At 35.8% G+C, this 15032-nt stretch overlaps 1 pseudogene across 1 annotated transcript in view; it reads right to left on the bottom strand.

The window, feature by feature from the left end:
* Positions 1–9054, bottom strand: part of LOC144444733 (cytochrome P450 2U1-like) — a 32229-nt pseudogene extending 23175 nt beyond the window's left edge. Inside the window, exons 1-2 of the transcript XR_013481864.1 lie at positions 8596–9054; positions 4020–4776 (exon numbers count right to left, since the gene is read on the bottom strand). The product of XR_013481864.1 is annotated as a cytochrome P450 2U1-like (transcript). The remainder of the gene's footprint in view (positions 1–4019; positions 4777–8595) is intronic.
* Positions 9055–15032: the final 5978 nt, after the last annotated feature.

The raw sequence follows: 15032 nt of genomic DNA, 5'->3' as shown, positions 1-15032 counted from the left end.
GGCGGACATTTTTCTAATAAATTTTAGTAGTTTAGTCTAAGATGGATAGAAATAGGTGAAAAACAGTGACAGTGTTATTGTAGCATGATTCAATTTGGAAAGGAGTATAGTTTGTAAGGTTAGGTAACTCTGGTGTCTGGTCTCCTAGTTACATGCTAAAAATCAAAATGGCTGACATTTTTCTAATAAATTTTAGTAGTTTAGTCTAAGATGGATAGAAATAGGTGAAAAACAGTGACAGTGTTATTGTAGCATGAATGAATTTGGAAAGGAGTATAGTTTGTAAGGTTAGGTAACTCTGGTGTCTGGTCTCCTAGTTACATGCTAAAAATCAAAATGGCGGATATTTTTCTAATAAATTTTAGTAGTTTAGTCTAAGATGGATAGAAATACGTGAAAAACAGTGACAGTGTTATTGTAGCATGATTCAATTTGGAAAGGAGTATAGTTTGTAAGGCTAGGTAACTCTGGTGTCTGGTCTCCTAGTTACATGCTAAAAATCAAAATGGCTGACATTTTTCTAACAAATTTTAGTAGTTTAGTCTAAGATGGATAGAAATAGGTAAAAACAGTGACAGTGTTATTGTAGCATGAATGAATTTGGAAAAGAGTATAGTTTGTAAGGCTAGGTAACTCTGGTGTCTGGTCTCCTAGTTACATGCTAAAAATCAAAATGGCTGACATTTTTCTAACAAATTTTAGTAGTTTAGTCTAAGATGGATAGAAATAGTTGAAAAACAGTGACAGTGTTATTGTAGCATGATTCAATTTGGAAAGGAGTATAGTTTGTAAGGTTAGGTAACTCTGGTGTCTGGTCTCCTAGTTACATGCTAAAAATCAAAATGGCTGACATTTTTCTAATAAATTTTAGTAGTTTAGTCTAAGATGGATAGAAATAGGTGAAAAACAGTGACAGTGTTATTGTAGCATGAATGAATTTGGAAAGGAGTATAGTTTGTAAGGTTAGGTAACTCTGGTGTCTGGTCTCCTAGTTACATGCTAAAAATCAAAATGGCTGACATTTTTCTAATAAATTTTAGTAGTTTAGTCTAAGATGGATAGAAATAGTTGAAAAACAGTGACAGTGTTATTGTAGCATGATTCAATTTGGAAAGGAGTATAGTTTGTAAGGTTAGGTAACTCTGGTGTCTGGTCTCCTAGTTACATGCTAAAAATCAAAATGGTGGACATTTTTCTAATAAATTTTAGTAGTTTAGTCTAAGATGGATAGAAATAGGTGAAAAACAGTGACAGTGTTATTGTAGCATGAATCAATTTGGAAAAGAGTATAGTTTGTAAGGCTAGGTAACTCTGGTGTCTGGTCTCCTAGTTACATGCTAAAAATCAAAATGGCTGACATTTTTCTAATAAATTTTAATAGTTTAGACTAAGATGTATAGAAGTAGGTGAGAAACAGTGACAGTGTTGTTGTAGCATGAATGAATTTGGAATAGAGCATAGTTTGTAAGGCTAGGTATAACTCTGGTGTCTGGCCTCATACAAAAATGTAGTTACATTTGTACATGTTTAAAACGAAAATTGCGAACATTTTTGTAATAAATTTTAGTACTTTAGTCTAAGATTGGTAAAGGAAGGTCAAAAACAAGGAAAGAGTTGATTTAGAATCCACCAGTTTGGAAAGAGCTTGTTTTGTCAAGAATGATAGCCCTGTGAAACTTACAAGTGTGTCTCTGAATTGTCTTTTATATCCTGATGAGTCTCTACCACTAGAAATTAAAGTTGAGTTGCAAAGTTGTTTATTTAAATTACATTATTTTGTACAAAGTAGAAAATAATAATCAACATTAAGAAATCAAGGTCATATGTAAATACAGGAAATCCAAATTTTATTTTTTATAATTTTACTCTCGACAATGTAAGCCTAAGAGAATACTGTTTTCTTGGTATCATTATTTCTTCTAACAGTAAATTTAAACAAAACCTCAATAACTTGAAGTTTAAATCCACGAGAGCTCTCTTAAGTTCATGTATAACTATTTCTTCTAACTAGAGTATTTCTATTGATGTGGCTTTAGATCTCTTTGATTGTTTAATTGTTGCTATTGTGACTTACAGATGTGAAGTTTGGGGTTATGAAATTGAGAAATTTTCAGATTCTTGTTGATGTTTTTTTTTTCTTTTTATAGATTTCTACTTTGGGTTTCTTATAAGATATCAAGATGTGGTATTGTTGGAGAATTAGGTCATTTCCCCACTAATTTCACTGTAATTAAACTTCTGTTAAAGTATTGGTATAGATTAATTGTCGATGGACAATTTATTGTGAGCAGCCTACATTTGTTCTATGTGTTATTCAACATGGGGTATTTATATTTTATTATTAGAAACTTACTTGTTAAATATAATGAGAACAGTGTGTGGTCAAATCTTTGCAGGTTTAATTATACTAGGAAGGTTCATCATAATTTTATGACTTATGTCTAGAATTTTGTAATCATGGTACAGGGAATTACATAATGACATTAGAAGAAAAAAGTACTAATAAAAACAAAATGAGAACATTTAGATTATTTCCCTGGATTATTTAAAACAGCTTTTGGTTTTGAGAAACATCTTCTGCAAATTAAAAATCCAGTTGGTAGAAGACTAGTGACTAAATTTAGAATTTTGGATTATAATATTTATATTGAGTTGGGGAGATGGTGTACTCCTAAGATTCCTGTACATGATGAAAGAATCTTTAAATTTTGTCAAATTATGCGGTAGAAGATGAATTTCATCATTTCATGCTTTATTCTCATTATACAAATTAAAGAAAGGCACTTATTCTTCTTCTTTTTCATTAGATAATTCAAATTTTCATTCAGTTTCTGCATATTTTGACCTCAGATGATAGACTTCCTCTTGGAAACTTTCTAGTCGATGTAAACAGTGCTCCATCAGTTGGTTAAAAGAATATATTTTAATCATTTTATTTCTGCATGTTATTTTTGTATGCTTTACCATGCATGTAAAGATTGACTGACTGTAGACACAGCTGAGAATACAGTACTACTACCAGTATCAATGTCTGTTGTTAAACTTCATGCTAGTCACTAGGAAAGCTCAGAAAACTGTCTGTGTATACACAATCTTGCATGGTTCTCTTCAAAACATCGTTCATTCCAACAGCTGTGTTTATTCAAAACTCATTATATGGCCCATTTTAAACCCACAGAATGTTAATTGTACTTGTGTCAATTGCTTTGTACATTGTATTTTGAGCATAAAGATGCATTCATAATCATGTACGCATAATAAATGTTACACCTCGTTATCTTATCTTTATCTGTGTTTATGTGTTACAACTCAGAGTGAGACAATGCATAGGGATGGGTCTATACTAGCGACAAACACACTACTTTCTAAACTGCATGTCCTGCTTGATATTACGGGAAACGTTTCTGACAATGGAGAATCAGTCCCTTGTGACGTGAGCTAAGATTCTATTCAAGAATGCTATCTATGATGATCATACAAAATAATGACGTTATTTGGGTATATACAATATTCAAAGTTATCGTTGCCGGCGATTGCTCCGGAATATTCAGCTGCCAATATTGATTGTTTTGTATTACGGTCGAAATAGAGTAGAATATTGCCATCATGGAATAGTGTATACTTATTAGCACACAATTACAAGTTGTTGTGATCCAGACACACGCATAGTTTTTCTAATAATAGTGACACATGTACATTTTTGTCGATGAAAGAACAGGGGTCAACTTACCGTGAAAGTTCGCACCTCTGGTTCGCACTTGCACTACGCTCTCGCGATGTATACATCTAGACTGGAACACAGACAATTCTGTGACTTGAAGGAGCACTAGCACTGCACGTGAAGTACAAGTGACACATGTGCATGATGTGAATAACTATATACACAAACAAATTGTAACGTGTGCAAAATGCGCAGGCGTAAACCCGAATATGTATTAAACCAGACACAGGCGTTGTTTACCAGTCACATGCGTTACTGGCAACTCTCATGTCTGCAAACTCGACAACGCGCGTACTGCCTCTATCTTGAGATACGCTGGATCTCCTGAATAACTGCTTCCGTGTAATGAAGATTGCGTCTGTCGTCGAGTGAGGGCAGCCTATTAGGTCCAACTTCTTGGATTATTTCTCTGTGCATTTTCTCCTGTACAGCGTTATGCGTAGCTAAATAGAGCATTGCCCAGCGAAGGGTCGTAGATGCGGTCTCCGTGCCCGCAGCGAATAAATCACTGACAACAGCAAAGAGATTACCAGCATCAAAACTTCCGATATCTTCACCTCTATGTTCCCGATCATAAATTTCATGGAGGTAAGCAGTAACAATGTCACAAATATCACTAGGGTCAAAGTTTATCCTACGTTCGTCAATTTTCTCCTCCAGAAATTGCCGATAGAGTTCAAAGTTATCTACAATTTCTCTCATCGGTCCAACTGGTATGTACTGTAAAATTGGAAAGAAATTCGACACTGCCACGCTACCGGTCAATTCAAAGTTTCTGTTGCAAAGATAAAGAAGTCGTTTAAAGACAGGGTCGTCATACTCAAATCTTTTGCCAAAAATAATCGACGATATAATATTACTGATGGCGTTTGTTAATAAATGGGTAGGATCAATCGGATGTCCTTCCAGTTTTCGTATTTCTGTGTTTAGATGAGAGCATTCATCGACTACACGGTCTTGAATGATAGATCTCCCCATTCCAAGTCTTCGCAGAACGGTTAATGTAAACTTGCGTTGCTCCTTCCAAGCCCGTCCATAGGATGCACTGACGATACCTACAACAAATAACGTTGATGATTATTTGCCACCCTAGCTCAGAGATATAAGGCCAAATAAAAATAAAAATAAATAGTGTTTGTGATAAACGCGACCGACCCTAAACATCGTCTAAGTGCAGAAAGGTAAAAATACGTCAATTTACTCATACATGTATTTCTCTGTTGTAGATTTTCTTGTCAGAGCATCTTTGGTTAATTTTTAAAAACAATCACACCCCAGAGGGAAACGATGTCTTTTCAGCCTATAACAGAACATTCTACTTTAATCAAGGCTCCATATATAGATTTTAGTTCCTCACAGCGTTAAAAAAGTTGATTCGACAATCCACTAACTGTGATGTCTTGATTACTGTTTCTCTACAAATAATTTCCATTTTGTACAATATAAAACTTTCAACACATTTCTATAGAGTCTTACTTTTGTAAGCATTTACAACCCCCGTTCAGTAACTATAATTAACTGGGTCCTGAATTGGCTAATGTGAAAGTGTGGTTGGGTTAACGTAAAGGTCTGTTACATGCATGCGTCCTATGGAGGCTGTCGCCCACGCGTTCCAGTGGTATTTCTTACACTTATTCATGAGAAAATGTAGTGAGTTGTCTTTCTCGAGTTAACACATTCTTAAACTATGCTAGATATTTAATCTGTGACATAGCGATAGGAGCTACTCGTTTAACCTGTTATCCTATATACTGGATCATGTCAAGTAACTACAGCCACGGTTTATTATATTCATATGTTATGTGCTTGTGGTATTTCCTTCTCTTAGCCGTCCGATAGGTTTGCTTTTAAATTTACTTCGTTTACCTTTTAATGGTATCCATCCCAATCACCCTTTCATCACTTGAACTAAATGATGTCCATACATGTATTGCGCATGCGTAATTACAGTTAAAGAACCTTCCAGTTCATTCCTTGTTTTCATATACTATATTGTTTGGCAGATTTTTCTCCACATTTTAATTGTTGGATAATACAAATACAATCACTATCAAATAAATTAATTAAATCGCTATGCATGCGTTGGGGGGAGAGAGAGAGAGAGAGAGAGAGAGAGAGAGAGAGAGAGAGAGAGAGAGAGAGAGAGAGAGAGAGAGAGAGAGAGAGAGAGAGAGAGAGAGAGAGAGAGAGAGGGAGGGAGGGAGGGAGGGAGGGAGGGAGGGAGGAGGGGCACATATAGGCTGACAAAGAAATGGACTGAGATGATTGGGAAAGAGAAGCGAAAGCAAGATGTAAAGATACAGAGAGATACGCGGTATGTCAGAGGCTTAGCCCCAAAGGAACAGAGATATCAACAAAGTTGCTCGGTCTACAAAAGGTACAACAGAGACAATGTGAACTGACGTGTTCATAAATGGATACGCACATTATTATTTTCATCATTATTATTATTAATATAACAGTAACATTCAATACAAATTCAATTGTAAAGTTACTGTTAGTTTTTGGAATTAAGGCAATAGGTGTAATTTTGGTTCAATAAATGAACACACTATACATAGTATATGTGCTCTACTCCATCTTGTATTGATTGCAGGAATCAAAAACGTTTTTATCGAAACAGCTATTGTAAAGTTGTATCCGCGAACTATGATTGAATTATAATTTCAATATAATTGCCTCGGTATTCAGTGTTATCTTTTGAAATAAAGGCAATAGGTGTAATGCTTGTATTTTGGGATGTGAGATTTTCACATTTCGCTGACGTACCACCCTAGTGTGCTGTACATTTTATCGTTAACTGTATCACTAGGTGAGATAGAATATAATTCCGTTGAGATTAAATTAAGTAGTCCCCGTACTTGAATAGTGCAAGGTTCGTGTAGGTTTCCACTGTCGAGGGCTCTTTAACCTCTACCACAACTACAGGACTGGCGTACTTGAATGACATTGTGTCAACAAGGAGAGGGGGCACATGTCACAGTCACGTGTACACGTACTCAAATATACTCAAGTGCGAATAACACAAATCGAATTCAGGTGGATTTCATGAGACTTCCATGTGCCCCAAGTTATCGGGACGCTCTGAATGCAATCATTCACTTGTACAAGTTTTCGTTTCCTCGGGCATAACTTGAAAAGTACAGAATCCTATCTGAGATAAAGCTCACGTTGTGGGGTCTTTCATGAACACGTAAAGGTTAACGTTTTAGTGCTAGTACTTAAAGTGGTAATTTTAGAATCATGCAAGAACTATTATACCATACACGAGTTAAGTTGAACAAAACATATGGAATATATACGTTGGTCGTTCTACGTCACGACAACGTGCGTTTATGTCACGACATCGAGTGTCTACGTCACAGGTTCCGCTGTGTTCGAAATATGAGTCAAAACGTTTATAATTGCCATTACTTTCCCCGATTTTTCTTTGATATTACTGGCGCTGGTATAATTATGTCATTCTCCAATATTTTCCTTCATTCAGCCGGAAAACACTCGTGACCTAAGGGTTGCCACTACTCGTCTCGCGACTCGTAGTGACAAAGGCCCCTTAGGTCACTCGTATTCTCCTTGGCTGAAAAAATATTGAAAAAAGTATCTAAGTAGTATAGCATTGTGATTACCTTTTTAAGCAACTTGTATGCTTTAGCATTATACGGTACACACAGAAATGTCACTTAGCATAGGCAAACATGATTCAATAACGCCACTACTCAATGACGTCATTGGGTTAACGCTGGTAACATAATCAGTTTAGCTTAAAATGCATGAAAGCGAGAATTGCGAGAAGCTTACTGGTGTGAATAACTGAACATACGTCAGCGACTGTAATTTTGTAAATAGCCTTTCATATTAAAGTATACAACCAAAACGAAATGAAATAAAAAAAAATAAAAAACGTAAAAATACCCACACAGCTATAAATATAAATATATTCTTAAAGTATATGAGGTAAAGAATTTAATTGAAATTCCGCTGTACTTTATTTATCAATGTTATGTCTTCAGAGGGAATGTTAAGATAACACTTGTGCTAGGCCAGTGTTTGGAAACTAGTTTGGACATATCATACCCTCAGACAAACTTCAACAAATGAGCTAGTAGTAGTACTGACCATACTCAGTTTGATTTAACGCTATCATATTACTTATCATGCAAATAGTACATTTCATGAAAGTTTTCTCACCAGCTGTGATTGCCAAATGGTGTTATCATTATTTTTGTTTACTTCACCCACACACACTAGACATACTGGTGAGTTAGCTTTATGGTGACGTCTATGTTTGGGTGACATGCGTTATTTAGGAGCTACTCACTGGCTGAAGGTCGCTTAGGACAACACGCGATCAAGAAGGATCAGGCGAAAATATGTGTCATAACCGCCATATATGTATTAAAGTCAGACATGAAACCATGCCATAATAATCAACCAAGCAAATGTCTTATGGTATTGATATTGATGGTTACTTTGCAATTTTAACAAGTTCGAACTTATCACTGATGCAGTTTTTGCTGTATTCGTGACCTTCTATTGACCTCAACATTCGTGGTTGATGTTAACAAGTGCTTCTTAGATTTCAAACAGTGTCACCCCGTGAACTTTTGAAAAGTGCGCTTGGGTAATACTTTATAGCTTGTGTATAAATTAGTGATAAAATAATATTAATGGTACTATAAATAGTTCTAGAATTGTGCCAACACTTCACAGAGTGCAATTACAAAATTTAATGCTGTAGAACCAATTCTAATAGTAACGTTTGCAATCGTGTAATTTTTAAGGCGTGTGTTAGAGAGGATGGTGGTACGTGTCTCAGGGACGTCGGAAACACCAATAACATGTAAGAAATACTGTTACAGTAATTCATAACTTACCTAACTGTTTGGTAGTTCTTTCCATAATAGGCATACTAGGCCTACTGTTACAAAACTCTCCTTTCTTCACCAAAGCTTCCCTAATCGCTTTGTATCCATTCACCACCACTACAAGCTCTGTCCCGAGTCGTAGGCTGAACACCGAACCGTATTTCTCTCCCATATTGGCTAGAACCCGGTGTGGTTCCCCTCCCATGAAAGACGGTAGACATCCAACAATTGGCCAGCCCCATGGACCGGGTGGAAATCTCTTAAAGACCAGCGGCACTAAGAGATGTATACCGTACAAACTTACCAAAAATGCAACCAAAAAGACCTGTATATCAGTTAGCGGGATATAACTACTGAACATGGCAAACTTCGTGATGGGCAACTTAAGTGCCTGCTCTGCTGTTGTAGTTGGTAAATGAGGAACATGTGTTCAACCGGCACTATTTAAAGGCCGAGCACGTGGGCTGTTCGATTTCGATAACTAATATGTGGTACAGACGTATTCCCTTCCACGTATTCTCTTCCGTTGAGAGATGGTCATTTCCGAAGTTATTCCTTTACAACACCTGAGAGCGGAATGCAATATGTTTATGCCTACTTAAACTTTATGTGAGAAGGGCGTTAGATGTCTTAGGAGACGATACATTGCGGCATGTGTCCGCCCTCTATCATTATACTGGTACACATAATTGGGTGGAGAATGTACATACATTTCACGGCGCTGCACATTTATTGGTAATTTGTGGCTGATATCTCCTCGGCTTTCTAATCCCGAATTCTATTATTTTTTTCATTTGGTCTTGTTCTTAGATGATCTGGGATTGTAATATGTATAATCTCCTCATTAAAACATTTTGAATAGGATTATTTCGATTTCGTACATCTACATATGTAAGACTAGCGGTTGTGAGAGAATTTAACATTTTACACTTAGAACAGTAACGGCTAGTGAGTCATGCGGGAATTCGGGACACAGTTGAATTCATAGGCACTCATTCACACATACACACACACACACATACATACACACACACACACCTAGCCACATACATACATACATACATACATACATACATACATACATACATACATACATACATACATACATACATACATACATTCATACATACACACATACACAGACATACATACATACATACATACATACATACATACATACATACATACATACATACATAAGTACATACATACATACATACATACATACATACATACGTACACACATACATACATACATACATACATACATACATACACACATACACACATACATACATACATACATACATACATACATACATACATACATACATATATACATACATACATACATACATACATACATACATACATAACGTTATACCACATCCCTTCATCTATTGCAATCAGTCATATGTGATGGATATGGAAATGGTGTAGCGGGTAGTTAATTATGTTAAATATATACTCCTTCAGTCGACATCAGGGAGAAATTCATTTATAAGATAACAATTTCCTACATTCTATCCGTAGGTGTATCCGGTGGGTGTTATCATAAGGCAATGGAAATGTCAACTAGATACGGTTCATATCAGCACTGTTCTATTTTTTACGATGGAAATTTAATATGAACACCTATAAGGGACGTTGAAATATTGAAATTCTGCAAAGCACGTAAGTGCATACAGAGAGACAGACAGTATACGTAGATCGTGACAATTGCACATATTTGACCTCCTGTATGGGGAGTATTAGTTAGTCTTAGACCTAAAAAAAATATTTCTTTGGTTCAAGTTACCCGACCCCACCTAGCATTTCACTGCCGACCCTAAAAATTTTTTTACGAATTCCTACAAAAAAATAAATAAAATCGCAAAAATTGTGCAGTCTCACAAGAAATAATAGATGCGGAAACTGATATCAACTTAAAATGACAAATAAAACCGTTCTTCCAATCTGTAATGGCTGTACATCTGATAGGAAGAAATAAACAACACAGAGACCATATTTGGAAAACAATGGAAAATCTGAACTAGACACTCACACAGAAAATAAAATGAAATAAAAAATCTACCTACCCGACCTATTCTAAAATTGAGCATAATCGGAATCACAAGATTTTTTTATTAGGCTTCATGGTTCTCTCTTTCCATCCATCCGTCCGTCTGCGCATGTGTGTATGTGTGTGCATGACTGTCTGTCTGTCTGTCTGTCTGTCTGTCTGTCTGTCTGTCTGTCTGTCTGTCTGTCTGTCTGTCTGTCTGTTCTTCCTCCCCTTCGTCTGACTGGTCGATCGACCGTACCGTGCGTCCGTTCTTTGTCGTATTACAATTTGCCAAGGGTTATGATTATAATAACCCTTTTCTTTTTTCGCCGAATTTATTTTGGTGTTTTTAAGCAAGTGTATGCGATGCGATCCAACACTGTCGCCAATGCGGCTTTGTCAGAATGATGTAGGATTGAATGTCTTGTAAGTAGGTAACCGTGACAGATCTAGGGTGTTATCTGGTGTAGAAATATGAATATAATTATTATATAATTATTAAATCATAACACAGCCATAAACTCAAGTAGTGACAGTGAGTCAGATTAGAGTGACACTGATAATACAATACTGAAGGTGAACGTGATGATGATGACAATGATATCAGGGAACTTTTACAAGTGACCAGATCAGGCAGAGTATGCACACCATGGAAAACACGTTTTAGATACTAACTAGATTGTGTACTAGTACCTGTTGTGTTGTCCTTCGATTCGTAATAATAAAAGTCGCATCATCCAGATCTTCATGGATAAAGGTCCAAAATAACGAAGCTTTATTTTTGCACGATGTTTTTACAGTTTCACTGGCAAACTGAATTGCGGGTAACGTACACAATGACTACGTACAAAATTTGATATGAAGGTTTTGAATTATTAAAAAAAAAATATTGCGTCCTACCGATCTGACTCTATATTATAACAAAGCGATGGTTGCCACGAGAGACTAACTTCACGAATCAAAACTACGCTAAATATTGCCACAACTCGGAACTTTCTGCTCACGAATGACGTGTTACAACTACACAGCATTGTCAATTCGTTTAAGTACCTAGTACTCATTGCTTAACGAGATATCTTTTCCGTTTGACATTTCTTCAACTTAATACCAAATTTTGATCAGCTGCATATGAAGGATATAATGTGTTTGATGAATAGTCACTTCCTTTCACGAACGCTTATATGACGTCATCAGTTTGAGTTACGCGCTATGAAGTAATTCCCCAAAATTTGTAAAGATTTCCTACAATTTGCATGTACGTCATCGATCTTGTTATTACAACGGTCCATAATTATTTCAAAAACAAAATGCCATCATTCTTTTCTGACATAGAAGTACAAGTGACCTCTTTGCAGGTGTGATTCCCAGCCCTTTCGCCGCAACAGTGTCTATACTGAGTCAGCGAATAAAATACACAGTGTTTTTTTTTTTGTCCAGAGACGCTGATTTGCAATATGAAGTGAACTCTTTTTACCTGTCATCTTAGATGCTGAATAGTGAGAAATACAACTATGTGACAACATCTCATTTAATCATTAATTGCACTTTATTTGTATATATTTTCTGTTTCATTCTTGATGCTTGGATATAAGGTTGCGCAAATCCTGAAATTTGACTGCGAGAGCAGACGGAGACCTTAGCTTGCGCAAATAGCGCACAAAGAAGTCTTAGCGGGAACTGTCACTGTTGATGAATTATCGAGGAATAACCAGATATTTTCTTAATTGTTGCGATCATTTCAATCGACCACTTCTTAATTTTATAGCTAGATATGAGATCGAGATCAGCGTCAAAATTGCCGAGATAAATGCTGTAAATGACCTTATTGCAATACGTGCCCTTTTGAGATTTTCGCAAAATATGGCCACACGATTATTGAGACGCCGATTTTAAAAAGGTTTCCACTCCCACAGGCCACTTAGTAATGACATTTTAACATTCGTGTTATGTGATGCTAACCGCTTGCATCCTGTAATTTATCCTCCCCCGAGTTCGTAAATGTGAGCGCAAACATGACGTACATATATGTGTGGGAGGGAGGGAGGGAGGGAGGGTGGGGGAGGGAGGTGCCTGTACGTGGTACATGACGAATAATGTGACCAACCTTCATCTTTACTAATTGTTATTGTTCATACATACATTATACGTTACTTTGCCCTCGATTTTTTTATCCGTCGGGCGTACTAATAAGCTTTAGGCCTAGAAAAATAATTGTTTGATTCCGGTTACCCGACCCCACCTAGTTTTTCACTTGTCGATCTTAAACGTTTTTTGCGTATTCGAGAAAAAAATGATAAAATTGTGAATTCGCACGAGAAATAGTGGATGCGGAAACGTCAACTAAAAAAAGGCAATTTCTTTCAAAAACTGTTCTTCCAATCTGTAATGGCTGTACATCTGATAGGCAGAAATAAATAACACAGAGACCATTTTGAAATGGAAACCCTGAACTCGACACTCACAAATGAAAAAAATATATTATAAAATAGAATAAAAAATCTACCTACCACACCTATTCTAAAACTGAGAGTAATCGGAACCACACAATTTTTTTTATTAGGGATTATAAATATTGCACTAGTCGGTTTAGTTGGTGGTATGTTAAGAAAGTAATATCTACTTCTGTCTATAGAAGGAGAGTATGATATTCTATACTGTAAAACATGACATTGACCGTATCACTTTCATGTTATTAAATTACTTCAGCAATTACTTGCATTAAATTAGATGTAGAAATTATAAACGTATGTACCTCTAGGTTTTTATGTTCTCATATTAAAATGGGGCCGTTATGTACAGATACAATAGCATCATAATATTAGTAATTTTCGGATGATAGTGTTATGATATTACATATAAAGTCCAAATTTATGGTCCAAGCTGAAGGCGTTTCCTACTCAAGAGCGTTTTCCAGAATGAAATCATGATTTCTTAGAGAATATTTCACTAGGATTTGCGTCAGACTCTGTTCGACTGTCAACAGAGGGCGCACTGCACAAGTATTCGAAACCACAGCTTGTTTGAATGTAAGTAGTATATGATAATTACAGTCCCTGAAAAGCAAGTAATGACGGTACAGCTGATCATCAGTCTTAAGGCTATATCAGCATTGAAGTTGGACAACGTAACCCTGCTTTGATACTGATTATGTGTTTCACGTTTGACGCGTTCGACCCCCTTCATGGAATATGGTCCCAAATTGAAAACATAACACCCTTGTTCTCAAGTTTTCCCAGACTTTGTTTACTGTGTATTTGGTCTTTGTCTCCTTTTCTTTGTGTATAGTTTTAGAAAACCAAATATACATTCAAAGATAAAATAAACAATACATAGCTTAAAGACATCACCAATTTAGTGTTTGCCTATCCTTTTTTTTTCTAAATGACTGAGCTCTCAAAACTTACCTTTTTAAACAACATTTTTATTGAATTTTGCAGATTTTCTTTTTACATCAACCTTAAATTTCGCCCTTTTTAAGTAAGCATTGTTTTTATTAGCATTATTTTCTTATTCAAACATTTATCTATTTCACTAGCGTATTACACATATTTTGTATAGTTTCAAGTTACATCTGTATTTTAAAATTCCAGTCTGTGTATTGTTATGGAAAGCGCACTGAGACGCAGTGTAGTGCGCTCTTTTATAAGAAATAAATTATTATTATTATTATTAGCTAAGGGGGCAAGTTCAAGTCCCTCTCTGTAGACATTTAGTAAGAATTGGGGTGAGACTGTGAAGTCTGAATATTGCAGCATTTATTCATTTATTTTCTTGAACGTTTATAGAATATTTGAAATATGAAATCCATTGTTACTAGTATATCTTAGAAGAAAGATTATGCTGTATGTCCCCCTGTAAGCAGAGGGCGCCCTACAAAAAATAATCTCACTTTTTACAATGTAGCTGACTCTCACTTCGCCAGTTAATTCCTAAGGAATGTGTCATCTGTTCGGCAATATTATTAAAATTGCACTAACTGTAACTGAAGTATTATTTTTTTTGCTCAGAAACTAACAATATATTCAATGAAATTTGTTAAAATACCAGTTATAATTGAAAATGTCAAGTAGAGATTGATTTATCCATAAGTAATCTGGTAACAGGTTGAAACCTTGACCAATCTTGGGGTTTATGATTTTAGGGTGCGGACTCAGAAACCATTTCAAGTATATTAATTATACCATGTGATGTGTACAGCTACAGAAATATGTTTACTAACAGATGTATCGATACTCATGAGGGTGTACAATATTATGAGTACGTCATTATATCTACAAACAGTTTAAAAATTGTTCCAGTCGCAGCTAGTGCAGCTACAGATCTAGAAGAGAGGGAAGTTTGTTCACATTCGTTATGAAGTATGTGGTTTGTCAGATACCATACGTCGAACCAGTCTTGTTTG

Source organism: Glandiceps talaboti, chromosome 13 (genome assembly GCF_964340395.1).
Source record: "Glandiceps talaboti chromosome 13, keGlaTala1.1, whole genome shotgun sequence".
Taxonomy (NCBI): Eukaryota; Metazoa; Hemichordata; class Enteropneusta; family Spengelidae; genus Glandiceps; species Glandiceps talaboti.
This window is presented reverse-complemented; position numbering and strand designations above follow the sequence as displayed.